The 27,181-nt window shown below is 40.5% G+C and overlaps 1 protein-coding gene across 1 annotated transcript in view; it reads right to left on the reverse strand.

The window, feature by feature from the left end:
* The window catches only part of NR4A2 (nuclear receptor subfamily 4 group A member 2), a 43,386-nt gene extending 30,015 nt beyond the window's left edge, over positions 1-13,371 (reverse strand). Inside the window, exon 1 of the mRNA XM_058664487.1 lies at positions 13,234-13,371. The gene's annotated coding sequence lies outside the window, so the exon portion shown is untranslated. The remainder of the gene's footprint in view (positions 1-13,233) is intronic.
* Positions 13,372-27,181: the final 13,810 nt, after the last annotated feature.

Genomic DNA, 27,181 nt, shown 5'->3' on the forward strand with positions numbered 1-27,181 from the left:
TATTAAGAAAGATGCAACAAATACGTACAAAAGAATGGAAACTGCTTCCTTGATGATAAACTCTGATAAAAGAATAGTATCTCAGTTGTTCCTTAGGGCAACTACTATGTTTTGAAAATTCATACAAATCAACTTGATCATACTTGCTAATGGAATCCTATTAAGTTTTTTAAAGGCAGCACTTATTGGTCTTATACAAAATTATGCAACCATCAAATCTTGCATTAGATGTTTTTGGGTCCTGCTCCAGTTTAGGAGCTCCCACCACAGAAAAGCAGTTCTTGCCTGCTGCCTACTTTCTGTACATGGCACAGCCTCCTGCTCAGTTTAGCTTCCTCCTTAATTCATACCTGCCACTCTGTAATACTATCAAAACTCACCTTTCCTTTATCCCATTCCTTTAAGATTTTGCAAGGATATGCATATTAAGAGCCTGAAAATGGGCCTGGCATGGTAGACTAGTGGTTAAAGTCCTCACTTTGAACGTTGCCAGAATCCCATTTAGGTGTCAGTTCTTTTTTTTTTTTTTTAAGATTTATTTTTATTACAAAGTCAGATATACAGAGAGGAGGAGAGACAGAGAGGAAGATCTTCCGTCCGATGATTCACTCCCCAAGTGAGCCGCAACGGCCGGTGCGCGCCAATCCGAAGCTGGGAACCAGGAACCTCTTCCGGGTCTCCCACGCGGGTGCAGAGTCCCAAATCTTTGGGCCGTCCTCAACTGCCTTCCCAGGTCACAAGCAGGGAGCTGGATGGGAAGTGGAGCTGCCGGGATTAGAACCGGCACCCATATGGGATCCTGGCGCATTCAAGGCGAGGACTTTAGCCGCTAGGCCACGCTGCCGGGCCCTTAGGTGTCAGTTCTAATCCCAGTGGCCTCGCTTCCCATCCAGCTCCCTGCTTGTGGCCTGGGACAGCAGTTGAGGATGGTCCAAAGCTTTGTGACCCTGGACCCACGTGGGAGACCTGGAAGAGGCTCCTGGCTCCTGCCTCTGGATTGGCACTGCTCTGGCTGTTGCGGCTACTTGGGGAGTGACTCATCAGACAGATTTCCTCTCTGTCTCTTCTCCTCTCTGTATATCTTTAAAATAAATCTTTTAAAAAGAGCCTGAAAATGTTTATTTTTTAAATAAGTTATCTTTCCAGGAGTACAGATTTGCATTTTAAGAGGAACTCTTGAAGACCTAATGCCAGCAGTTGAAATGTCACATCTTTCTGTCTGTCAAGAGTGGCAAAAATCCATACCCTACAATAACTAGCTTTTACTTATTGATTATATCCAGCTTAAAATGTGTGTTTCTGAAACATAATGAGATACAGATTAAGATCAAGCGCTTTGCAGACAGTCCAAGTTCTGAAACTCAACTGCCACTTACGAACTGCTAGTTACGATTTATTTATCTTTAAGATGGGCTGACTGTACCCATCTCATAAGGTTGTTGTGAGAAGTAAAGTAACTAATATAAATAACATTATTACAATTTTGAGCAATACCAGCTCTCAGTATTTATATTTCTGTTAGTATTTATGCAACTGAAATATGTAATTCAAAGCCTCCTAGATTATTGATTTTTATTGATTGTAAATATAGGTGCAATGCATTTTATATATTGAAATGTCTACCTCCCATAAAAGGAATATGTAAAGCCAAGCAAACCAAGGGCATCTAAGGTATCAATTTTGTTTCCTAAACAGTACACCACCCACGACATTGTTCATAGTAACTGTAAAATGAATGTTGAGTATTATTAAATCCACCATGAAATCTATTTGATGGAAATATATATTCCCTATAAGTCATAAGTAGCTTAAATAAAGGAAAAAGGTTTGTACACTAATAGATCTCAATTGTATTGAATGATTCTTTTTTCTTTAGTTAACTGAAGTATTTTCTTAAGAGATATAAACAATAAATTAGTATCCTAGGATCTAATTTATTATCAAGAAATGCTTTAGTTACTTTAGGATTATTAGAAAATGCACCAAATTATACTCTAAGGGTCTGAAAGCATTAATACTTCACTGTAAACTGCAGCCTGGTTTATTGTCAGGGAGTAATTTAAACATTTTGAGAGTCTGCCTTAACAATATCAACAAAATACCAACAGCCTCCATGATGTCTAGTCAAACTGTAGAGGGCACAAAATTAGTGGCCTGGGAATTAAAATCTTTTAGAAATGGGAGTGAAAAGCTGGTTTTGGAGAATTATTAAGAGTAAACCTTGAACATCTCCAGGTACAACATTTACTTAGTACTTGCAGTGAGTTTGATCCGAGGATCTTATGAAATTGCTTCTAGAGATTTGAGTTCACGATGCTTTTGCAGTGGGTGACTAGTGAGCGACTGACTGGTGACAGATGCAAAACAGGCACTCAAACAGACAAAGTAGGGGTCTTACAAAACTTAAAAGCCTACCTGAATAGAATTTTCAGAATCATTTTTAAACACTGGAGAAACCTGAACTAGCTTACTTTGTGATTGGATTTGGAGATAGGAACATGAACGGAGTTAGAAGATCTTGTCTGGATCCATGTCACCAGAACTCACGTTCTTTGTTTAGACACTCAGTGTTTCTATCATGTCCATTCCTGCTGAGCTGGAGGAACAGTGGTGACCACCCTGACAAACAGGTGATTCCTACGTGACACTGGGGTACACTAGATTCATTTGAAAGCACAGATCTGGGGTCTGCACACAGCATCGTTGGGCTAATGCCCTGTCTGTGACAGCAGCATCCTTTAAGGGCCTAGTTGGTGTCTCGCTGCTCCACTTACCATCCAGCCCCTTTCTCACAGCCTGGGAGAGCAGCAGAGGGTGGCTCACTCTCTGTAATTCTGACTTCCAAGTAAAATAAATAAATCTTTTCTTAAAAAAGGAAGAAAGCATATGTCCTCACCAAAACTACTGTTCCTTATCTCCTATAACAGTGCTTCATTTTAAGAGCTCATCTTATCCCCAGCTTCCATACCTAGAAAGAGTAATCGCTTGGTGGTTTCACATCCTCTACGCTAGCTATCTTCCTTCTCCAGGAAAGCATTGAAAATTCTGAATTTAACCCGTATTTCTACTTCTCACCTGATCTGTCATGAGAAGCCCAAACTGTTTATTACCAGATGAGTTAATTACTCATGGGCCAAATCCAATTTACTGCCTTATGAATAAAGTTTTATTGAGAGGTACCCATTGTGGCAAAACAAGTTAAGCCATGGCTTGTCATATCCACATCCCACACTGAAGTACCTGGTTCAAGTATTACTCTGTACTCTCAGTTAAACTGCCTGGTAATGTAGCTGGGACCCAAGTACTTGAATTCCTTTCACCCGAATGGGAGTCTCAGATGGAGTTCCTGATTTTTGGTTTCAGTTTGGCTCAGCCCTTTTTGCTGTAAACATTTGGGAGTAAACTAGTGAATGTAACATCTCTCTCTTTGTATCTCCCTGTCTTTGCTTAACTCTGATTTTTCAAATAAACAAAGAAATCCTTGAAAAATTAAAACAAAATCTTACACATTTTTAAAAACAGTGTTATTGATATGCAATCATATCCATTTATATATGCATTCACCATACAAAGGCAGATCTAAGTAGGTATGCAGATGCCATGTGACCTATAAAGCTTAAACTATTTATCATCTGGTCCTATATAGGAAAAATTTTGTGCCCCCTGGTCTTCATGCTATTCTGTATGTCCACTCATTCAACCTACTCTTTCGTTTCTCCATCCCAAACCCTTGCACTATGCCATCTTCCTAAAAACCTATCATATGCAAATCTGTACCATCTTCATCTTTGAATATTCACTGTGCTTTCTCCTAAGTAAAAACTTGGGTCCTGTTGACATCACTACTGTTGCAGTCATCAGCAGTCAAGGTCATGCGTTTGCATGCTATCTACAAGCTCTGTTGGCTACAGGGCAGGTGTTCTCCTTGTTCTCAGGGCTACTTCCAAACTCGCTTCTGATCCAGCTCCCTGCTAACATGCCTGGGAAAGCAGCAGAGGATGGCCTAAGTGCTTGTGCACCTGGATGGAAGACCTAGATGTGGAAGATCCAGATGAAGCTCCCAGATGCTGACTTTGGCCTAGTCCAATCATGGCCATTATAGCAATGTAGGGAGTGAACCAACAGAAGGAAGATCTCTCTTTGCCTGTCTCTCCCTCTCTTTTTCTGTAGTTCTGCTTTTCCAATAAACAAATTAAAACAAACAAATATACACAACCAGAACTAGAATGAATCATTAAAGTGGCAGATGTGGTGGTGCAGCCAGGGTCTGTGGTCTTGCAATGAACTTGCCACTTGGGAGATTAAGCTGCCATACGGGCAAGCCTGGTCTGAGTCCTAGCTCTTCTGCCTCTATCTGACCTTTTGCTAATGTATCTTAATGGATCTGGGAAGCATCTTGGAAGGCAGCAGATGCTGGCTCAAGTGCTTGGGTCCCTATCATCCCCAGTGAAGACTTGGGTGGAGTTCTGGACTGCTGGCTTCTGGCTGTCAGACATTTAGGAAGTGAAACAATGCTTGGAACATCTCTCCCTTATTCACTGTCTCTCTCTTTGCTGTTCTGCCCTTCCAGTCAATGGAAAAGTAAATAAATGTTAACATAATAGTTATAGCTGAACTGCAGCAAAAAGACTACCATTTCATATTACATCTGACTCCAGAAGTCCCTTGATTTCACCATGTTTTCCAGAAGGGCTTATCTGTTCACATATTTTTTTAAAAGATTCATTTATTTTTATTGGAAAGGCAGATGTACAGAGAGGAGAGAAAGAGAGGAAGATCTTCCGTCTGATGGTTCACTCCCCAAGCGGCCACAACAGCTGGAGCTGAGCGGCCACAACAGCCGGAGCTGAGCTAATCCTAAGCCAGGAGCCTCCCCCTGGATCTCCCACGCAAGTGCAGGTCCCAAGGCTTTGGGCTGTCCTCAACTGCTTTCTCAGGCCACAACCAGGGAGCTGGGTGGGAAGCGGGGCTGCCGGGATTAAAACCGGTGCCCATATTGGGATCCCGGCGCATTCAAGGCAAGGACCTTAACCACTACGCTATCACGCCGGGCCCTGTTCACACATTTAAAAGCAGGCAACCAGTTACATTTCATTATCATTCCCCTGGAGATCTTTACATTCCATTTGAAATTCTCATTTATGCATATATATATATATATATATACGAATGTTTTATGGGGTTTTGTGCTCTTATGCCATGTGTGAAAGTGAATTACCTTCAGGGTTCCACCTTTATACTTTCAGCACATATGACAGACATAGACAATCTGTAATTATTATTTTTGAAAAAATAAATTATTATATTCTGAGACACAGAGACAAGAAGAAATACACACATGCATATATACACATAAAGAGAAAGAGAGAAAGTGAGAGAGAGAGAGAGATCTGTATACTGCTTCCTTCTCCAAATGCTTTGAGACAGCAGGGGCTGTGCCAGACCAAAGCCAGGAATCTATAGTTCAGTCCTGGTCTTGTACATGTGTAACAGGGACCAAACCACTTCAGCCATCATCTGCTGCCTCCCAGAGTGCACACTGGCAGGAGGCTGGAAGTGACACTAGGGTTAGGGCTCAAGCTGAGGTGCTTGGACATGACATGAAGAAGTTCCAACCGCTTTGCCAACACTCCCCTCATAAATGATCTTTGAATGATTTAGTGAATGAAATGAATGAATGAGTCATTTCTCCTTTTTTCCTCTACCATTGCACAGTACTATTTTCTTTCTGAAATGTTTTTACGCATCATTTTCTTTTTTAAATTAAAATGTTATATTTATTTATTTGAATGGCAGAAAAAGAGAAAGATAACCAGAGAGACTGGGAACTCACGTGTGCTCGTTAATTTCTCAAATGTCTACGGCTTGGTAGTGAAACTTGGGCGTGAACCAACATGTTGAGGGATGGAATGTAGGTATCTTAAGGGACATCTTAACCCCTAGGGTTTTTTAGGGCAGGGACCTTTTGTGTCTCACACGTTTTTATAGTCAGTGTTTAATAAACACTTAGTACAAGAAAGAATGAATCATTGATATAAATGAGCAGTACTCTAAAAATGAAAGTTATTAACATGATGTTCTACTTTTAAAATTCCATTGGCATTTTTACTTAAAAAATTCAAAATGATTTCCTTATAGTTATACTAATTCCTTCTAAACTGATGCTAATTTGTGCTACTTATCCATATGCAACAAAATTAATTTTTCTAACTTTAACTAAGGCTTATAAATAAATAAGCATATATATATGTATGTAGATGGGTGGCTATATATACACCTACCCACACATACATAAAACATATGCTAGTCCTGTTCTAAGAATCTGCCAAACTTTCTTGGTAAGACTTGCCAATTGCAGTCATGTGACAGGACGACAGTTCTCTTCTCTGGGAGAAGTCCAGACTTCCAGTGTCTGGGACAGAAATAATGTAGACCAAGAAATATGTAAAGCTGATGATGGATGAGTTTTGGCTCTCATAATGTGAGATTTGGTCTTCTTATTGAGCTACTTTGAAAATCATTAGAGCAGGAATTATTTTTGTTTCTACTCAACTGAAAGAAGTTTTGCTTCTTGCATTTCTGTGTGCGGGCATACCACAAAGACAATTTGCCTGGTCAATGTGGATTCTTACTAAACTCTACTATTCAATGATAGCATAAGATACCTTTACCAGCAGAGCTGCTTTATTTTTATTAGCATCGTAAGAATGTGTCCAAATTCACCCAATGATAGATGCTTTCTTGTTGTCAATAATATGATATGCTTAAGAATGAAGATGCTTTCACTCTCGGGTCAGGCAGAATTGATTTAGAAAAAAAATGACAGGAAGTCCAGTTACTTCATGTGTACATACAGAGGAGGTAAGGCTTAAGAATGCTTTCAGCTGCAAACAACAAACAAATCAAGTAGCAACAGCTTCCACAATTTGTGGCTCAATGCCTCCATGGCATCAGGGCTGTTATCTGCAATCTCATTGATCTCACCATCAAAGTCGGATGATGTATATAGTACAGAAGTTTTCACCGCATTGCCCTAGCAAAGACATGTGCAAATGCAGGTGCAGGAGGCATTGTGACAAATCAGTTTCTCTTTGTATAATGTCCTCTCATCAAGGAAGTAAAACTCTTCCTGAAATTCCCTGAGATTTTTGTTTCACGTCTTATTGACTACGATGACATTCCTAAAGAACATTTGGAGCTATCTTTCCTGAGAATTAGTGATCCCTGCCTGAACAAAATGGGGTTTCATTTGAAAGAACAGAAAGAGCAGTGGCTTTTGCACTTAAGAGTCTGCCACAATAGGCTACCAAGTTCTCAAAGCAGGTTTCACAGAGATCACACGTAACAACAAATCTTGAATTTTTAAAGAAGTTAGCCATGGGCCTGGGCTAAAGTCCTCACCTTGAACATGCCAGGATCCCATATGGGCACCGGTTATATTCCCAGCAGCCCCACTTCCCGTGCAGCTCCCTGTTTGTGGCCTGCAAAAGCAGCAGAGGGTGGCCCAAAGCCTTGGGACCCTGCACATATGTGGAGATCTGGAATAGGATCCTGGCCCCTGCCTTCAGATTGGCTCAGCTCCAGCCACTGCAGTCACTTGGGGAGTGACTCATTGGACAGAAGATCTTCCTCTCTGTCTCTCCTCCTCTCTGTATAACTGACTTTGTAATAAAAATAAATAAATCTTTATAAATAAAAAGTTAGCCAGGTCACATATTTTGGAAAGGTTGGTAGGGAGTGAGCTGTGTCTACAAGTCTGTGAAACAATCAGGAAGTTAAAAAATCCTATTTCTAGCTAAACCTTGTCCAGGGATTTTTCAGCTCTTTGCAATAGCAGATTGTACTCGATGGGTTGAAGATATACCAGCCATATTTCCTCTGTTAAAACCTTGACATAAAAACCAGTGCTGTTATCCTGATCACTGTTGATTAGGCCAAGGAATCGGTACATAAGACAAAATATGTTAAATAGGAGTGCACCCCATAGGGTGGTGAGAAACATCATAATCAGATTTTCTCCCCTTGGAACATCTATCAAAGTAAAGAAATGATGCCAGAAATGTCAGTAGCAGAGGTGAGGTGGAGGGGGAGAGGGGAGAAAAAGCTAAAGAAAGAGTAAGACAAAGAGGAGAAACAAGTAATAGCTTAGCTGTAGAAATTAATACAGTGAGTCTGTGATCTTGGGAACTGAAGGGAAAAATAGAACGTTTAAAGTGTCCATTCTCACTTACAATGAAACTGTTCACTATATCTTGACAACAGGATACTGGACTCTCGGCCATTGTCCATGCCCGCAATGATGGACATATGACTATGTATGAAGAACTATATTTTAGTAATGATATGGAAGAACTAGGTGGGTGGGGGGGATAAGGGGAAGGGATAAGGGAAATGCCAGGAGGCTATGGAACGGTATTATAAAATGATAATAATAATAAAATGTAAAAAAAAAGAAAGTGTCCATTCTCAAACAATTCATTAATGATGAGTACCACATTCTCATCACCATATCCGTCCATAATGGTCATTGAAGTTGTGCTGAAAATTCTATTTAATCCTGTTCCCTCCAAAATATAATATATTCAGATAAAGGCAGTGATGATGGTTGTAATAAATGTTTTTTTCCATCAGATTGCATTATTTCTTACTTGTAAAGGATGGCTCTTTAGGAATTGTCATGCTATCATTTTGTCTAACAGCATACAATATATGGCTGAGAGAGAATTTTGCTTTCCTTCCTGGGTAGTTCAGAATAAGAAAAGAACAGATAAAATGGGATACAATCACTGAGGAAATGAGAGAAAACAACATGTAGTCATCAGGACCTAGGGTCAGGAGAAACATGATCCATGGGTCTGGCAAGCTGAGGAATACAACTTAAAGTGCAAATAGCAATAGACTGGAGAACAGGAGACACTTCCAGGGGAAGCAGAAAAGGCAGCGTGCAGGCGGGAGCACTCCTATGCCTTCCCGAGTAGCACTTCTCCATCTTGGCTACCTGGAGTGCTTTTGAAATGCTCTATTGCTAGAATTCGTGAACTCCAGCTGAATCACAATATAACTTTTCATACAGCTCTGTACACACAGATGAAACACCTGTTACCCATCCACAAGAAAATATCCATGTCATAATTTCAACAATCTTTTTTTAAGAAATACTATCCTTTGTTTTCAGGTCAGGCTCATTGATCTTCTTGCTTTTATGAAATTCTTGTGATGAAAGATGGTAAAAAACTTTTTTGAATTGTTGTAAAGATTTTTCTATTGACATGAAATGCATAATTACAGAGAAACAGAGAGATCTTCCATCCATTGATTTACTTCCCAAATGACTACAACGTCTGGATTAGGGTCAATCTGAAGCCAGAGGCAAGGAACTTCTTCCAGGTCTCCATAAGTAGTTGAGCCATTTTCCTGTTTCCAGGAACAAGTATGAGGACAAAAGGTTATTCCTTCAATAGGAATGCAATTCTAGGGCTAGGAAGTTTGCACCATCCCTGAGCCAACATGAACTGCTGGAGAACACTATGCACTGATTGATTCAGTCTTGAGTTAGTAACCTGTTCCTGAGCTGTCGCTATGGGAAATGGAGTTATCCTAAACAATTTAACATACCAGGACCCATGCCCTGAAGCTGGAGATGGTGTAAACCTCACCATAGCCATAATGCTGCCCCACACTGGCAGAAAGAGAAAGTTATAGAAATTGTCCAGCTACCCTCAGAGCCTTACTCCCAAACCGACTCTTGCATCCAGTGCTTGTTATTCTTAGTATATGTTATAAACCAGTTTAGGTTAAGTTTAAAGAGGATGCCAACGTCATTATTTATTTAATACAAGTACTAAATGATTGTTACTTAAGTTTGAAAATCAGAAAATTGTAAGGGGGCAAGTTTTCTTTAAAAAAATTATTTATGGATTGATTAAGTGATTGATTGATTGGAAGGGAGAAATTTACAAAGAGGGATCTTTCTTCAGCTGGTTCACTCCCTAAATGGCCTCAGCAGCCAGAACTAGGCTGGTACAAAGCCAGGAGCCAGGAACTCGTCTGGGTCTTGCACATGGGTACAGGGTCCAAACATTCAGCCATTCTCTGCTGCTTTCCCGGGCACTTTGGCAGACAGCTGATTTGGAAATGGGGTGGATGGGGCACAAGCAACACCTTTATGAGGTGCTGGCAATGCAGGTGCTGGCTTTAGCTGCTATGCCACAGTGTTGGCTCCCCAAGGAGAAAATTTGCTTAACTCACCCTGGAGGATGGACTTGTTATACATTTTGGCATGTTATTCTTGTATTCCTATTTTGTGCATGATATGTTAACATGAAAACTTTTTCAAGTGGATATTTTATTTTAAAATTTTCTTTAAATTACTGTGTATGTCTTCACTATAAGAGAAATATTTGGTCACATTTTAAAGACAGAACCATGGAGATGTATAAAACAAAAAAATGAAAAGATGGGAAGAATAAAGGAAATGAAATGGAAATATTATTGAAATAGAATCTCTATTTTATATTCCTGAGCCTGCAGACTTGGTTAGCCAATAGACCTTGGAAAGATTTTCTCAACCCTGGTGAAAAAAAACCAACGTTGTATCAGATTAGCAAAACCACCCTCAGCACACTTTCCCCCCATATCAGGGTCCCTAAGGTGTCATCAAAGGATTGTTCCATATTCCTGGGTACCGATGCAGTTTGACAGCAACAAGTGAACCCCTCTCCCTCCCTGCAGACACAGAAGAAAAGAGAAAAAGAAGAGATTTGTCCCACCCACCATATTCTATGCCTTGACCTTCCCACTCCAATCAGAGATGCACATGGGTGTGCATCCCCTCAACTAGGTAAATATTAAAAATAAAACTACAAATTAGGGTCTGGCGCAGTAGCATAATGGCTAAAGTCCTTGAAGCAGTGGAGGACGACCAAAGTCTTGGGACCCTGCACTCAAGTGGGAGACCCGGAAGAAGCCCCTGGCTCCTCCTAACTTCGGATCAGCTCAGCTCTAGCTGTTGTGGTCATTTGGGGAGTGAATCATTGAATGGAAGATCTTCCTCTCTCTTTCCTCCTCTCTGTGTATCTGACTTTGCAATAAAAATAAACAAATCTTTTTTAAAAACTACAAATTAAAAAAAATTTAAAAAGAATCTGTTTTTTAGTATACATCAAATATCTACTTTATGTAGTTTTAGTTGAGTAATTTATACTTGTGTTTTAAGCATAATCAATATTTGTATGTTTTAAGTGACAGATATCTACCACTGGATAGTTTATTAGTTTTTCCTAATTAAGCAAATTACTTAGGTAATCAATATGAACTCGAAAGATGTGGAAACTCATAATTCAAGTTTCCCAGCAGTGAAAACGACCAGTTTTGGTTTATGCTGCTCTGTTTTATAGGGAGGAGAAAAGCCACTCTAATTAATTCTCCCAATGGGACTTTAAATTCTGTAGCTAGTGTAGCAATGTTTATTTTAAAGATTTTATGAATACCACATATGCTGACATTATGAACTAAGTATTTGTGATCTCCGCATAATTTGGGTTTCTTAAAAGTTTGTTTGATTGATTGGTTTTATTTATATGAGGGGTTAGAGAAAGAAGAAGAGACGGCTTATATCCAAATATTAATCATCAAATATTCAAATTGCTGGGAATATGTCAGGCCAGAGTTGGAATCATCGAATCAACCCAGATCTCCCACGTGGCTAACAAGGACCCAATCACTTGAGCCAACACTTCTTGTCTCCCAGGGTGTACATTATCAGAAACTGGAATTGTGGTCTGAATTGGGACTTGATCTGAGACACATATGGAATGTGGACATTTCAAGCAGTGTCTTAACTATGAAGCTAAATGTAAACCACACCACTTCCCAACTCACGTGATGAATTCTTTTTTTTTTTTTTTTTAAGATTTATTCATTTTATTACAGCCAGATATACACAGAGAGGAGAGACAGAGGAAGATCTTCCATCCGATGATTCACTCCCCAATTGAGCCGCAACGGGCCGGTGTGCGCCGATCCGAAGCCGGGAACCTGGAACCTCTTCCGGGTCTCCCAAGCGGGTGCAGGGTCCCAAAGCTTTGGGCCGTCCTCGACTGCTTTCCCAGGCCACAAGCAGGGAGCTGGATGGGAAGTGGAGCTGCCGGGATTAGAACCGGCGCCCATATGGGATCCTGGGGCTTTCAAGGCGAGGACTTTGACCGCTAGGCCACGCTGCCGGGCCCACGTGATGAATCCTTAACCCCTAGCGCGATGGTATTAGAGGATGGTGGGCTTTGTGGGTAATTAAGGCATGAGGGGGAAGCCTTCTGGAATGGATCTGTGTCCTTGGTAAAGAAGCCCTGGTAAGCTCCTTGCCCTTCCTCCACATGTGGACAGAGGAAGAACATGCTTTTAACGAGCCGGGATATCATATTCACAGCTTTTTTTTTAAAATTGTGACTGTTATTATCATTATCATGTGTATCATCAGAAATCAACACTTACATGGTTTTTCTTTTCTTTTAAAAAAAGCATTCAACTATATTCATTTCAAAGCCTGAGACAGGAGGGCACAGAGAGGGACATTCATGGGATCACTCTCCAGATGGCCATAAAGGCCGGAGCTAGGTCAGGCTGAAGTTTGGAGTCAGGAACTCCTGGGTCTCTCATAACACATGCAGGAGCCAAGCACTTGGTACATCTTCATCTGCTTTTCCCAGTCCATTAGCAGGGAGCTGGACTGGAGATGGAGAAGCTGGGACTGGAACAAGGTCGTAAGGCAACCTTACCTACTACACCGCATCACTGCCCCTGGATCTGCAGGCCTGGAGGATGAGGATGGAATCATCTTCAGAGGTTACTCTCCTGCTTGACACAGAATTCTAGAATTGCAGCAGGGCCTAGGCTGAAATGGGCAACCATTGTATAGCAATTTTACACAACTTTTTCCTGCTGGGGCTTGTTCTCCATTCTCTGATTTTCTGTGGCTTAATTTATCTGGAAAGTGAATTCTTGGCCCCTCCCAGAGACAGGAAGAAACACATTCAGAAGATCACAATCTGTGTTAGAGGATGCTAAATTCCTAAGTGGGGTAAGTGAGTCCTGGGATAGTCATCTTTGGGGCAGGTGTTGGAGCAGGGAATGAGGCAGCAGAGTGGTCAGGAGGCTAACAACTCCTTTCCCAGACTTTTGGACTCATGAGTCATTTCAATGTTCAGTTCCAGCCAACATCCCCACCTTCTCAGATACCTGCTTATTCCTGAACCTCGCCAGGGTTCATCCATCAGCCTTCCCTCGTCCACAAACTTGGTGTACTCCTTTCTTCTGCTATTTCTTCTCACATTACTTTCCCTCTGTGGGTTTACAACTTCTCTTCTCCCTTTATTTCTATTTTAGTGAGATTTTCGGAAGGATCAGATATAAACAAACATGATTGATCATTAACCAGATGTTGTTTATCATTCTTAAACAAATGATAAAACCAAATAACAACAGTTATAATTTTAGATTCACTAAACAGAGAGGTTCTATATAAATTGAGAGGTACAGATTTGTAAATAAACATCCACATTTAGTTAATTGGAAGAGACAATAAAAAATAAGAGGAAAGAATAGATTAGAGAAGCATTGCAAATTAAGATTACTTCAAAATTTCAAAATTAATCTGATAGTACATTTTATTCATTCATTCATTCATTCATTCATTATTGGAAAGGCAAATTTACAGAGAGAGGAGATACAAAGAGAAAGATCTTCCATCCATTGGTTCACTCCCTAACTGGCCACCACGGCTGGAACCAAGCAGGAACCAGGAATCTCCTCTGGATTTCCCATATGGGTGCAGGGTCCCAAGGCTTCAGGCCATCCTCTACTGACTTTCCTGGCTACAAGCAGGGAACTGGAAGGGAGTAGCTGGGAAATGAACTGATGCCCACAGGGGACCCCGGCACTTACAGAGGATTTAGCCACTGAGCATCACATTGGGCCCCTAATATCACTTTAAATAATAAGAATAATAAATTATATAAAAGAGAAAGAGAGGTAAAAAGAGACAGAACTCCTATCTTCAGGTTCACTGTCAGAATGCTTACAGCATTTGGGCTGGACCAGGCTGAAGGTGAAAATTAAGAATTCAGGCTGGGCCTCCCAGGTGTGTGGCAGGGACCTAACTCCAGCCTCCCTGTGTGAGCAATGAGCAGGAATGTAAATTTCAGAGTAGAGCTGAGACTCCAAGCCAGACACTCTGATACTGGGTCCAGAGGGTGTGTTTATCACCACACTACACACCTGTCTCTTACAGCACATTTTCAAGTTAATTAGTAAGTAGGATTATTCCTGATTTTACATTATCTGTGTGCTATTAAGGTTATAATTCTAGAACATTCCCCCTACTAAGAGGATCCTATATAATAATGTCCTCTTTGGTCCTCGTGAGTGTAAGACAGGCTGTCTAAATAGACTTTCCTGTTTCTTTTTTCCCTTTAACTCTTTACATGTTTTCCCATTGCTTCAGGAAGTTCCTGTGGAGAACTGCGAAGCCAGCTTGATGTTTCTTGCTTTGCATGCAACCTGCCTAGATGCCTCTGTAATTTTTGTTTATTTTTTTAGTTAGTGAAAGCATACATGTAGACAAATTTCAGGTTATATGTTATTGATAGCTTAAGGATAACAAACAGTGCAACACTGGATCTATTTCTGAAATGATCAAAGGTTCTTTGGATGAAATAGATAGTTCAGTTTAAAAATCTGAGCTAAGCAAAAGCTACCTTAATTTTTGTTAGCTTTTATTTAGTTTAAAAGCAAAGGGAGAGAGAGAAAGAGAGAGAATCTTCCACCCACTCATTCACGTCCCAAATGTCTACAATAGCAGAAGCTGTGCCAAGAAGAATTCAGGAGCCCAGAACTGCATCTGATTGTCACATATGGGTGTCAGGGACCCATGAACTTATGCTGTCATTCACTTCCTTTGGAGACACATTAGTGGGAAATTGGATCTGAAGCCAACTAGCCAGCATCCTCGTGTGAGATGCAGGTAACCCAAATGGCAGATTAATACGTAGCATCCCCATGCCTTGCAAAAAGGCTGTCTTAATTTTTAAATCAAATTTCTAGGGGACTTACAACTAAAATTGTAAATTAAAAATCCCTTGATTGGGGAGAATCAGGGTGACGGAATAAGGTTTAATACTTCATTACGTAAAGAACTCATCACCTTATAGGTAGAAAGTAATAATTATTATTATATTAAAGAACAAAAAAATCAAACGAAAAATGAAACAGAAAAGCTACTATTTCTTGATGTGTAAACTTGATTGCCTTGAGAAATGGAAGTCTGCTTAGATTTATAAAGACATATATAATTGTCATGTTTATTAGAATTAAGTGCATGTATTGTATGTGCGTCATAACACTGAAAATGTATGAAAATTATGAAAAGTGTGTGTATAATTTTAAATTTTAACATTGTGATTCTTTCATATTTTCCCCTCAAATTTTAATTGAAACATTTGGAAGCACACAAAAAGTAAACACTTTTATGAATATTGACGAATGAAGTTAAGTACAAACATCTATATTCACTTTGCATATCTTATACATAAAACATTTTTATAAACCATGTAAAAAAATCCCTTGATTGTCTGGAAATGTACATTAAATTATGTGTAAATGTGCATCACTACTCTCACCCTTCTTCTGTTAGAGTGTCAAAGCCAGAAATGACAGTGTTTACCTGTTTTATAAGAGTTGACCTGTTAGTGGAGCTTTAGGTTTACTGCAGAAAGTGTGCATTCTTACAATCCAACTTTGTGTTTTTTAAAAAATACTGATTTATTTGTTTGAAAGACAGTTACGGGGGGGTAGGGGGAAGGACAGAGGAATGAGAGATTCCGTCCCCAAATGGCCGCAAACACTTGGGCTGAGCCAGGCCAAAGCCAGAAGCCAGGAGCTTCTTCCCAGTCTCCCATGCATGTGGAAATAGAGCAGCCAGGTCCTGAACCTGACTTCAGATGGGATGCTGGCATCACAGGAAGTGACTTTATCCACTATGCCACAACATGCCCAGCCACATTCATCGTTTTACAATTAAAAAAAAAAAAAAAAAAAAAAAAAGCTATCTTGCCTGATTGAATTTTCTCCTTTTTCCTCCCCTCCCCAGCGTCCCACACTAGAGAAGTCTTCTGTAAACATTACTCTGGATCTTCTTGTTCCTATTATCTGAGTGTGTCACTTCCTCCCTGCAGGCATGGGTTGTAACTGGCTACACACAGGACACTTCCTTTGGGTGGTCTGCTGCTCATGCTACCTCGCAGATGAACTGAGGAGTGACACAAACCACCATGTACCTGACATCAGGAGAGTCTGAGTTTGGAGCAAGTATCCCTGTTCTGATGGTTGTACTACATGGAATATTCAGCAAAAAGAAGGCCAATCCTGAAGTCTGCTCAGGAATGTGAAGCTGACTTAGATGGCTGGACTATGGAACAATGAAAGCCGGCAAACAAGCAATTATTAAGTTCTTCAGCATAGGGACATAAGAGAATTGGATTCATTTAAAGCTGAGGGGAACTGGTGCTGTGGTGTATTGCTGGCAGCATCCCTTACAGGTGCTGGATGGGACCTGGGAAAGCAGAGGACGATGTGCTATGTGAGGTCATTTGGAGAGTGAACCAGTGGATGCAGTATCTCTTCCATTCTTAGAAATAATCTTCCCAAAACAAAAAAAATCTCATGCAGATCCTACTACTGACTGAATGAAGGCAGGCATTGATATCAAGGGACATATCCTCTGGACATATATACCTGTACAGCTTTACCTCTTTGAAGTTAAACTACTAGAATTTTTAAATTCTCCCTTAGGGTACAAACAATATTTTGTTATAGCTTATGACTTTCAACAACTGTTGAATGGAAATTTCCACCATGAAACCTGGATCATTACCAGTGGAAGAGGACTGCTTCATTTGACCTAAACAAAGTCAATCAAGAACGCATGATGCTGGACTACACTCTGGGAACTTGTTTCAGCTTCTTCCTAACAAGGAGACTCTGAAAGGTCTAGTTAGAGTTTATGAATGGCCTTACTAGTGAGTGCAAGCAATACAGCTGCTCTGTCCCACATTGTAAGAAGTAAATATACTCAACATTTTCTGAAACATATGTCACAGTCGAACTCCAAAATCATTGTGGCTCATATCAGTTAAAATCATATGGAAAAGATTTCATTGAAACTTATTCCAAAACTGTGTATAATCACACACACACACACACACACACACCCCACATCAAAAAACAAAAACAAAAACAAAACAAAACAAAAAACAGGCACAGAAGAATTCTTAAATATCTCCTCCTGTAACACAATTTCTTTATGGCACATACTGAAAATCAAGGACAAGAAGTAAAACTTCAAACAATAGTTCAATTAAAATGAACAGCAAATAGAAATTGAATGCTTGACTAAAGAGGAAGGAGCTTGTTTCAAATTCCTCCTCAGATTATCTTGGGTGTGCTATTAAGTATACTATTTTGGGTGCCAGCAAGTATATGCCTTCTAAATGCTACAGTGTCCATATTATTGTAACTGAACTATATATTTTACTGCAATTGTATATACATAAATAATACTTATTACTTCCCTATGTCTGATGCTTTTCAATGTGATTTACACATATACTTACTATTTAATCTGTTTACTTTTTGTTATTCCTCTTCTCTAAACTGAGGCACATAGAAAGTTTTCCACAGTTGCACACCAAGGAAGTGGGAGAATCAAGATCCAATCCCAGACCATCTGATTTCAGCATCAAAGTGGTTAATCTCACACAATAATAAGTTTCAAAATGTTTTTATTTGCTGTTCGGATTTATCAGTCCCTATCGGTTTTAGAGTTTCCTGGGTGGAAGACAGAACCCAGAGTTGTTTTTTAAAACGCAGGAATCACATGTTAAATGGCTATGTTCAGTTTTAAGAAATCTTTTAGTTTCCTCATGAGTGAAAAGAAATATGTCCCGATTCATATACACAGCAAATTGGGTATTCCAGAAACTATTTCAACTCAACATTGCTGAGGATTATATAAGTAGATAAGAGACATGGGAGAAACTAAACTAAACAGAATGGTTTCTGCTGAACATAATTAATTCTAAAACCTAGCAATGTTATCTGAAAGGCCAAATCTTTGAATTTTCTTTCTTTCCTTTTTTTTTTTCTTTTTACTATTTGGATTGGAAGAAGAGTGGATTCTGTTAATAGGACAGACTTCATGTAACATATGTTAAGAAAAAAAAATTGGAAGCATTTAAAAAATACAAGCTTGGAAGCTCAATCTTGCAAAAAAGGGGGGGGGATCCTTAAAATATTTTGGAGCTTTTAGGATAAAGTCAATATTAAATTAGTACAGAACATACCAAAAGGGCTTTATGAGTTGAGGGACTGTTGTTTTTCTAAATGTCAGCATGGAAACCCAAACAGAAAGAGGTGAGTTGGGTCCCTGGAAAGGCTGACTGGGAAAGCTGAGTGTTAAAGTTTGTGATGTAGTTGATGGCAACCAAAAATTGTCAAGAGCATCATGACACACTATTTCCTGGAACTGGAGGCTGCTTCAAGACATACAAACAAGGGTAATGTTTGGGGGGCTTGTGCTTTAAACCAAGATGGGATCTATATGTAGCAATATCACCACCAGTTCAAACAGTGTTCCCAGAGAGAGAGCTCCTGAGGATCTAGAAATTACTCCTAGACAGTTTGAACTTGGTACTGAATTAATAATCTTTGTGTACAGCAGAGGGAAATAGCCATTTCTGAAATATAACTCGCACTCCACGTTCATTTAATAACACGATCTGGAAGCCATAACACGTAACTATCAATAGAGGCTAGGTCTTAGCTAGCCTTTGGATCTCTTCCTGGAAATAATAATTATTACTTGAGTACTGAACTTAAATAGAGGTAACTTGCTTTAAAGGTGCAACCATCTACCCTAAGGGAAGCAAGAAAACATGTTTTAGGTCAAAATTAACTTAGTTTTTCTCATCTATAAAAAGCAAGGTTAGCTCTAATCCTTCTAACGTGGTTGTGAGAATTTTCCGCTGTTTTTTATTCTCATAATCAAACTCAGATGCTGTGGACAGGACTTCTAGAGTAACTATCTGTTTCAAAATATTAAAAGTGAGGTCTCAGTCTCTCTCACATGCACACCCATACGCACACAAATACAATGCATAGATAAAACTCACAAAGGAACATATTGTTCAATACATATCCCTCGCTATAAATAAGAAAGCTCTGAAAACCAGAAAAGAAACTTCTCTGGTTTCTTAAATATACTCTTTCCAGAAGTTTTTCCTCCTCGCAGAGTAAAGAAAAAAAAAAAGTACTTCTCAACATCAGCCCAGAGTCCTGACCCTCTCCCAGGCCTTGGCTGTTTCTGGCTTGCACCTTATCCGGGATGGGAACAATGAAGTGTTTTTGTCTCGAAGTGTTTTTCTTCTGACTAAACAGAGATGGACCTGAGTCAACAGTGGAGCTGACAACTGAAATGTCAATAAGTCATTGAAAAGCATGTTGTGTCCAGAGATAATAGGAAGCTGCATTGATCTTGAATTCTAAAGGAGAGAAAAAGACCTTTAGAGTAGAAAATAAGCCTGAGGAGATGCTGAGGAACCTCATGATTAACCTAATCATGATTTAAGCTCGTTACAAACTCAGGCTAAAAAGAGAAGGCTGGGGCTTGCGGGATTTTCAGGGCAGAGGAAAATCCCACACTCTTCTCTTCAAGTGGCAGTTCCATTCTCTACCGTGCCTACTAGCCCTTTTATAAAGTAGAAGACATTTATTTAGTCGAAGGTTATCAGGGCTAGGAAAGTAGATGAACTGATCGCATGCACGGATTTGTGTTTTGTCCATCTCTAAACTCAAGGTTAGTGTAGGCAATTCTTTATACATTGAGTACAGAACATCAACTTCCATGGAATGCTTTCCTCGCCTAGTACGGTGACGTTCATGCAATGTTGTAAATATACTAAAAATCATTGATTTGGACACTTCTCAGTGGTAATTTCTGTAATATGTGACTTTTATCTCAACAAAAGTGTTATTAAAAGAACTTTAATTAAGCTGCTTATTTAAAAGTTTCATGAGTCTCAGGTCAAAAGGGCATGCTTGTCTGGTTATTGGGCCTGGCTATCTGCATGTTAAACAACATCTCAAGTGATTCTAATTAGATGAGCCATACTTTTAGAGAAATCAAAAAGAGATGATATATTTCTGTGCTTCCAATAAATAACAAAAGAAACCACACAGGGCCCGGCACCGTGGCCTAGCGGCTCAAGTCCTCGCCTTGAACGCGCCGGGAGCCCATATGGGCACCAGTTCTAATCCCAGCAGCACCGTTTCCCATCCAGCTCCCTGCATATGTCCTGGGAAAGCAGTAGAGGATGGCCCAAAGCCTTGGGACCTTGCACCCGCTTGGGAGATCTGGAAGAAGTGCCTGGCTCCTGGCTTCCGATTGGGGCAGCACCAGCCGTTATGGTCACTTGGGAAGTGATTCATAGGACGGAAGATCTTCCTCTCTGTCTCTCCTCCTCCTCTCTTGAACTTGCCGGGATCCCATATGGGCACCAGTTCTAATCCCAGCGGCCCCCTTCCTATCCAGTTCCCTGCTTGCGGCCTGGGAAAGCAGTCAAGGACGGCCCAAAGCTTTGGGACCCTGCACCCACGTGAGAGAACCGGAGGAGGTTCCTGGCTCCTGGCTTTGGATCGGCTCAGCTCCAGCCACTGCAGTCACTTGCGGAGTGATTCATCGGACGGAAGATCTTCCTCTCTGCCTCTTCTCCTCTCTGTATATCTGCCTTTCCAATTAAAAAAAAAAACACACAAAACCATTGCCTTCTTTTAATAATGCCTCCCTGGGGCCCGGCATGGTGGCCTAGTGGCTAAAGTCCTCGCCTTGAACACGCCAGGATCCCATGTGAACGCCAGTTCTAATCCTGGCAGTGCTGCTTCCCATCCAGCTCCATGCTTGTGGCCTGGGAGAGCATTGGAGGACGCTCCACAGCCCTGGGACCCTGCACTCATGTGGGAGATCCGGAAGAGCTCCCTGCTCCTGGCTTCAGATGAGCTCAACTCCAGCCACTGCAGTCACTTGGGGAGTGAATCATCAAACGGAAGATCTTTCTCTCTGTCTCTCCTCCTCTCTGTATATCTGACTTTGTAATAAAAACAAATTAATCTTTAAAAAATAAATACCCTTCCCCATTCTTTGAAAACACGTGTCCTCATGAATGTCTCTAGCTTCTCATTTCCTCAGTCCTGTCATCTTTAAAGTTATGTATGTGCATATATGTATGCATGCATGTATGTATGTATGGATGGATCTAAAAGGTGCGGTCACAAGAGGGAAGGAAAGACAGAGAGAATCAACAATCCCTCCTCTGCTTCTCTCCTCAGACACCCACAATAACCAGAGTTGGGTCAGGGACCAAGAACCCCATTCAGGCATCCCACGTGAGTGACAGGGGCCCACTGCTTCCCAGACACGTTAGCAGCAAGTTTCATATTTTCATGCAAATGTACTAAAGCCTCTTCTTTATCAACAACAAACCAAAAACGTCTTTGTTGCTGCGAGGCTGTCTGCAATCTACCGCCCCTTCTTTTAGTCACTCAAGTCAGAAGCTCGGGAAGAATCATTTCCTCTTCCTTATTCTTCACATGCAAGTTCTGACAGTCATCTCTCCCATGGCTCTTCTTCCATGTGATTTTCCCCATTTCCCGTGCAAAGAACCTAAGCCTGTACTGTCCAATACAAGCACCATGTCTGCTACACAGGTGGGATTTTAAGTCTTCCAAGAGCCACAAGAAAGTAAAAACCATAAAATTAATCATGTATTTACTTAATCCAAATGTCAAAAGTGTGATCACTTCAGCACGTAGTTATAGAAATATTAATGACACATTCTATCTTCACTGATCACCATTCAAAAGCCATGATGGCAGTGAACCAGAAGACAGATGCGCTCTCTCTCTCTTTCTCTCTCTCTGTGTCCCTTGCCAAATCTATCAATCAATCAATCAATGCTTTGGTAAAAAGAAAAGTTTGTAGAAATTAGAATTAAAAGCTTTTTGAAGAAAAATCTTTAAAATATGTGTTGTTTTCTCATAATGTATATTTTCTATGGGATTTCTGAAGAATCCTCATATGCATGGTTTTCAACACTTTTTCACCAAAATAAACTTATTTTTATCCCATTTTCCAAGAACCTCTCTGAAGTACCTCCTTGCTTGTTCCTACCGTTCACTGCATAGCTCTGGTGTCTAATTCATCATCTCTTAGCCAAGTCTACCATGCCTTTGCAGGACGCCAAGAGGAAGCGCACAGTGGGCTCCTTGCTTCCTGTTGGGCCTCCCTCCCATATGTTCTGTATGTTACAGCCAGAATGATTCTTCTACAAATCTCATTTTGTTTTCTTCCATTGAAGTCTGTTTCTTCCTCCTAGCTCTATGAATTCATCTGATTTTACAAGTTCCTTCAAAAACTAAATCTTGCCTGTTTTCAGCTTCAAGTCTTTCTTGGCAGAGTGTGGATGAGAGCAGGCACACAGGATTATGCAATCCCTCCCCGCAAACAACACCATTTCTTTTGCTTCCTTAAAACCATTGTGGTCCTCTTGGCTTGTGGGTCATTGTATAATTTACTGTTCTGTTTAGGATGCCCTTCTTCACCTTTCTTACCCCTACTCATCTGCAGTGTGATAACTGCTACTCATATTCTGTGTCTTTGCAGGAGCCTGCCCAGAACCCCTAGGACTGGATTGAGTGATTCTCCTGTGTGTGCTGGCATTGGGGTTAGTACTTCCTTCTACTATATTCTTTTTCACATTATTGATATCTTCTTTATATTTAACTGCCTTGTCTTCTGACTGTAAATACAGATGGCAGGGGCAGCACTAACTCTGTCATTTTTTTATCCTCAGTCCCAGGCATAATGTCTAGCATACAGTAAATATTCAACAGCTACTGAAGAAATGAATAAACGAAAAAAAAATGTAATCTTTTTAGGAGCAGAAAAGAACAAAAGAACCATTCCACTTTGTAACTCCCTGCCCACCCCCCCCCCCAGTATTTTAAAGCTATTTGCATCTCTTGTCATTTTTAAAATTACTTTATATATTTTTATTTTGAATTTTTGAATTATGTGGTACAATTTCATATAGACTTGGATTCCCCCCACAAAAAAACTCCCACCCCCTGACAGATTCTCCCCATTTTACTACAGTGGTATAGTCCTTCATAAGGAATCACAATTCCATCAGTATCTTATTTAAGTGTATCCTGACAGTCCAGCATTCCATTGTCTACACTTGTCCAACAGTTTCATTGGGAATCTATTTTTCATCTGGAAACAGGAATTATATCCCCACATCTGTATATGGTGGACCCCAGTACTCCATTAGTATATACATTTCCATAATTGAGAAGCCATGAAACAAGGTCAACAACCGGTATGATTTAGAACAACTGCAACAACAACAAGGACAAAAACAGATTATAGCACCATGAAAAAATGCACCACTGAGTAGCCAACACATGGGTGACAAAAAGGAAACACAAAAGTCCCTTGAGAAAAATGGCTTGTCATTTCTTAATTTCTCGGATCTCACTGAACTCTAGATGAAATGGCTTCTTGGGAAATTGTTTCTTTAACACAGCCATTAAAAGATAAAGAGCATGAAATAGTTCTTTCAACAGCAGAAAGACAGGAAGACTTCCCAGGAGAATGACTTTGAATTGCACAGAATTCATTAGGTAAAATAGCATTTGAACTTATAGCCAGTAACTGCTATTAAATGTAACCAATGTTACTAAATGGAATAACATTGTAAAGCTGGGGTGTTTCACCTGACTTCTTGGGTGCCATTTTTTAAACACTGGCCTGCCTTGGAAGCATTCTTTCCCCACTGGAATCCCTTTCTTATTTGTCCAGTGTCCTCCTTTCTCCCTGGGCGTGCTTCTTCATTCTCCCTCTGGCCTTCAAGTGTTAGAGTTCTTCAAAGCTAGGTTTTCAGTCTTTCCTTGTCTTACTTTCAACTCACACTCTAAACATGCCCATCAAAGCTATTGACTTTATTTTTTCTGTAACAGTGCTTCCAAACATATATTTCAGTGCCAAACCTCTCCTCTCCAAAGCAGTTATATTAGTATCTACTTCACATCTCCCTTGGAAGAAGTGAATAAAAATAGAGCTATGACCACCTCTAAAACTCATTCTTCCTGCTGAAGTTTTCTGTTTCATTGCTATTTCAATGAAGAACACTATCCTGTATGTAATTGTTCAAGCCAGAAAACTTGGAATTATCATAGATATATATTTCTCTTTTAGCCATTATTACTTATATATTACATTAGAAATATTGGGATGGGACCCACACTGCAGCGTATCAGGCGAAACCCTCTGCCGTCAGTGTTCGCATCCCATATGGGCACTGGTTTATGTCCCAGCTGCTCTATTTCCAATCCAGTTCTCCACTAATAACCTGGGAACGCATCAGAGGATAGCCCAAGGCCTTGAGCCCTTGCTTCCACATGGGAGACCCTGAAGAAGCTCCTGGCTCCCAGCTTCAGTAAGCTCTGGCCACTATAGCCATTTGGGAAATGAATCATTAGGTGGAGATTTCGGTTTCTCTCTTTGACTTTCATGCAAAATAATAATAATAATAAAAATAAATAAATAAACAAACAAACAAATAAATAAATCTATCTTTTTAAATACAAGAAATACTGGGGATGGTGTGGTGACACAATGGATTGAGCCCGTGCTTGCAATGGTAGCATCCCATACCAGAGTGCCAATTCAAGATTTGGTTGCTTGGTTTCTGATCCAACTCCTTGCTCATACACCTGGGAAAGCAACTGGAGATGTCCTAGGTGCCTGGGCCCTGCAGTCAATGTGAGAGGCCCAGAGGGCATTCCTGGCTTCTGCCCTCACTGCTGCACTGGGAAAGTTGACCAGTGGATGGAACATCGTTTTCACTCTACGTCACACTGATGTTCAAATAAATAATCATTTCAAATACAGTATTTGAATTGGTGTTTTATATAACTCTATTTGCAGAGCTATGGGATTTTTTTCCCTGGATTTCCATAGAATATTTACATAAACGCTATTAAGTTTGAGGTATATTTAGTGTTAGTTCTCTTCTAGTTTCCCAAGTGAAAATAAAAGCAGTGCCATGAAGGCAGTCGCTTTTTAAACTAAGAGTGACAAAAAATAAAGTTTATGTTTATATTGTTTGTCACTTTTTAAGCATTTTATAGTATAACTGTCTTAAGATGGTAGGCACAGTATATGAAGAGTTCAACTTTTGAAGCCAAAGCCACATTTTTGGTTCTTTTTTCTCTTAATTTTCTTCTAATCAGTAGGAGAAGACAGAACAACAGAAGAAATGTGGAAAAAGAGTATGGCCTGTACCTCCCTGTCTCTTGGTGGTAACTTAGCACCATGGTTCTATATCCTATCTTAGGACTAGTAAAAAAGAAAATTCGATGCTGCCAGTGTTTGCCAGTGTCCAACCTGATTGGCCCTGCCTATGGAGTGCTAACCCACTACGATAAAACTGACAAATACCACTTCTCATTCTTGTATGTTTGGGTCACATGGGCATGTATATTTATATGCTTAATTTTGTCCCAGAGGGCCTGGAACGATGGCACAATTCTCCCCATGCAAGTGCCGGGCCCATGGGTGCCGATTCATGTCCAGGCTGTTCTAGTTCCCATCCAGCTCCCTGTTTGTGGCCTGAGAAAGCAGTGGAAGATGGCCCAAGGCCTTGAGACCCTGCACCTGTGTGGGAGACCCAGGGGGAATCTCCTCGCTCCTGGCTCCTGGCTTCGGATCAAATCAGCTCTGGGTGTTGTGGCCATCTGAGGAGTGAACCACTTGGGTAAAAGACCTTTCTCTCTGTCTCTCCTTCTCTAAGTCTTCAAAAAAAGTTTTTTGTCCCAGAGAGAAATATTTTTATTCATCAAAATTCAGATTGTGCTGTGGGAAACAGAGACCTCCAATTAGCTAGTTAAAAAAAAAAATTCTTTAAAGAAGTTCAGATGCAGGCTGCTCAGGGTGCACAGGTGCAACCTAAACAGCTGCCACATTCTAGATGTAGCCTTCTTGTAAGTTTCATCTCTCACTGTGCAGCTAGCGTCAATGATATTACCGAGTTAGGGCTAATGAGATATGAGAGTAAATGAAGTTCTCCTCTGCTGGAACTAGCCCTTAAGGAAGATCTGCCTGTCCCTCCACCTTAATATTTAGTGAGAGTAAAAGTGTCTAAATTCCTTGAGCCCGTTTGCTAGCTAAAAGTCATAAGTCATAGGAGAGAGAACAGATATTGGAGCAGTGACCCATCTCTAACACAGTTTAGATAGCATTCTCTATCCTTGCACTAAAGCCTTCATTGACCTCTGTTTTCCACCTTTCCACCTGTGTGAACCTAGGCAAGCTACTGTTCCTGAGTACAAAGCTCCATTACAGAATTTGTTTCATTGTGCTTAAGTTTATCTTGGTGTCTCTTTGGCTTTACTTCATTGTTACGGAGAACGAGAGAGCTCACGCTGGGTACAAGCATAGGGTGCACAGAGGACAGTATTTATTAGCCATGCTTGGTGACAACACTTTCTGCTAACTCCAAGAACCACCCGGCCACACAGCTGAAGTCAAGGGTTTTTACACTCCCATTGGTGTGCAACAGCCAGGGATTTTTCTCAAAGCATCCAATCAGTGGACCACATTCTTTAGGGGTGCACATTTTAAATCATCCTCAATTTAAGTGGTGCACAATACAAAGTATCCAGTCAACTTAAGTTCAGCTCACACCTTAGCCAATCAGCTAGCAAGAGTATACAGAGGAGATTAGCTACACTCATAGCTTACATCAAGAAACCTCAAATGGAGTCATATCTGCCCACTGCGATGGGGTGTTATCACCTGGCTGAACCCCATCACATTCACTACTCCACACATATGTTACCTATGATGTTAATAGATGATTCCCTGGGGCTGGGAGCATAGCATAGTAATGCTAAGCATCTTCCTGCAGCACCAGTATCCCACGTGGCCCTTGGCCCATGTCCTGGCTACTCCTTTTCTTTTTGAAGACTTGCATTTATTTTTATTGGAAAGGCAGATATACAGAGAGTAGGAGAG

Source organism: Ochotona princeps, chromosome 5 (assembly GCF_030435755.1).
Source record: "Ochotona princeps isolate mOchPri1 chromosome 5, mOchPri1.hap1, whole genome shotgun sequence".
NCBI lineage: Eukaryota > Metazoa > Chordata > Mammalia > Lagomorpha > Ochotonidae > Ochotona > Ochotona princeps.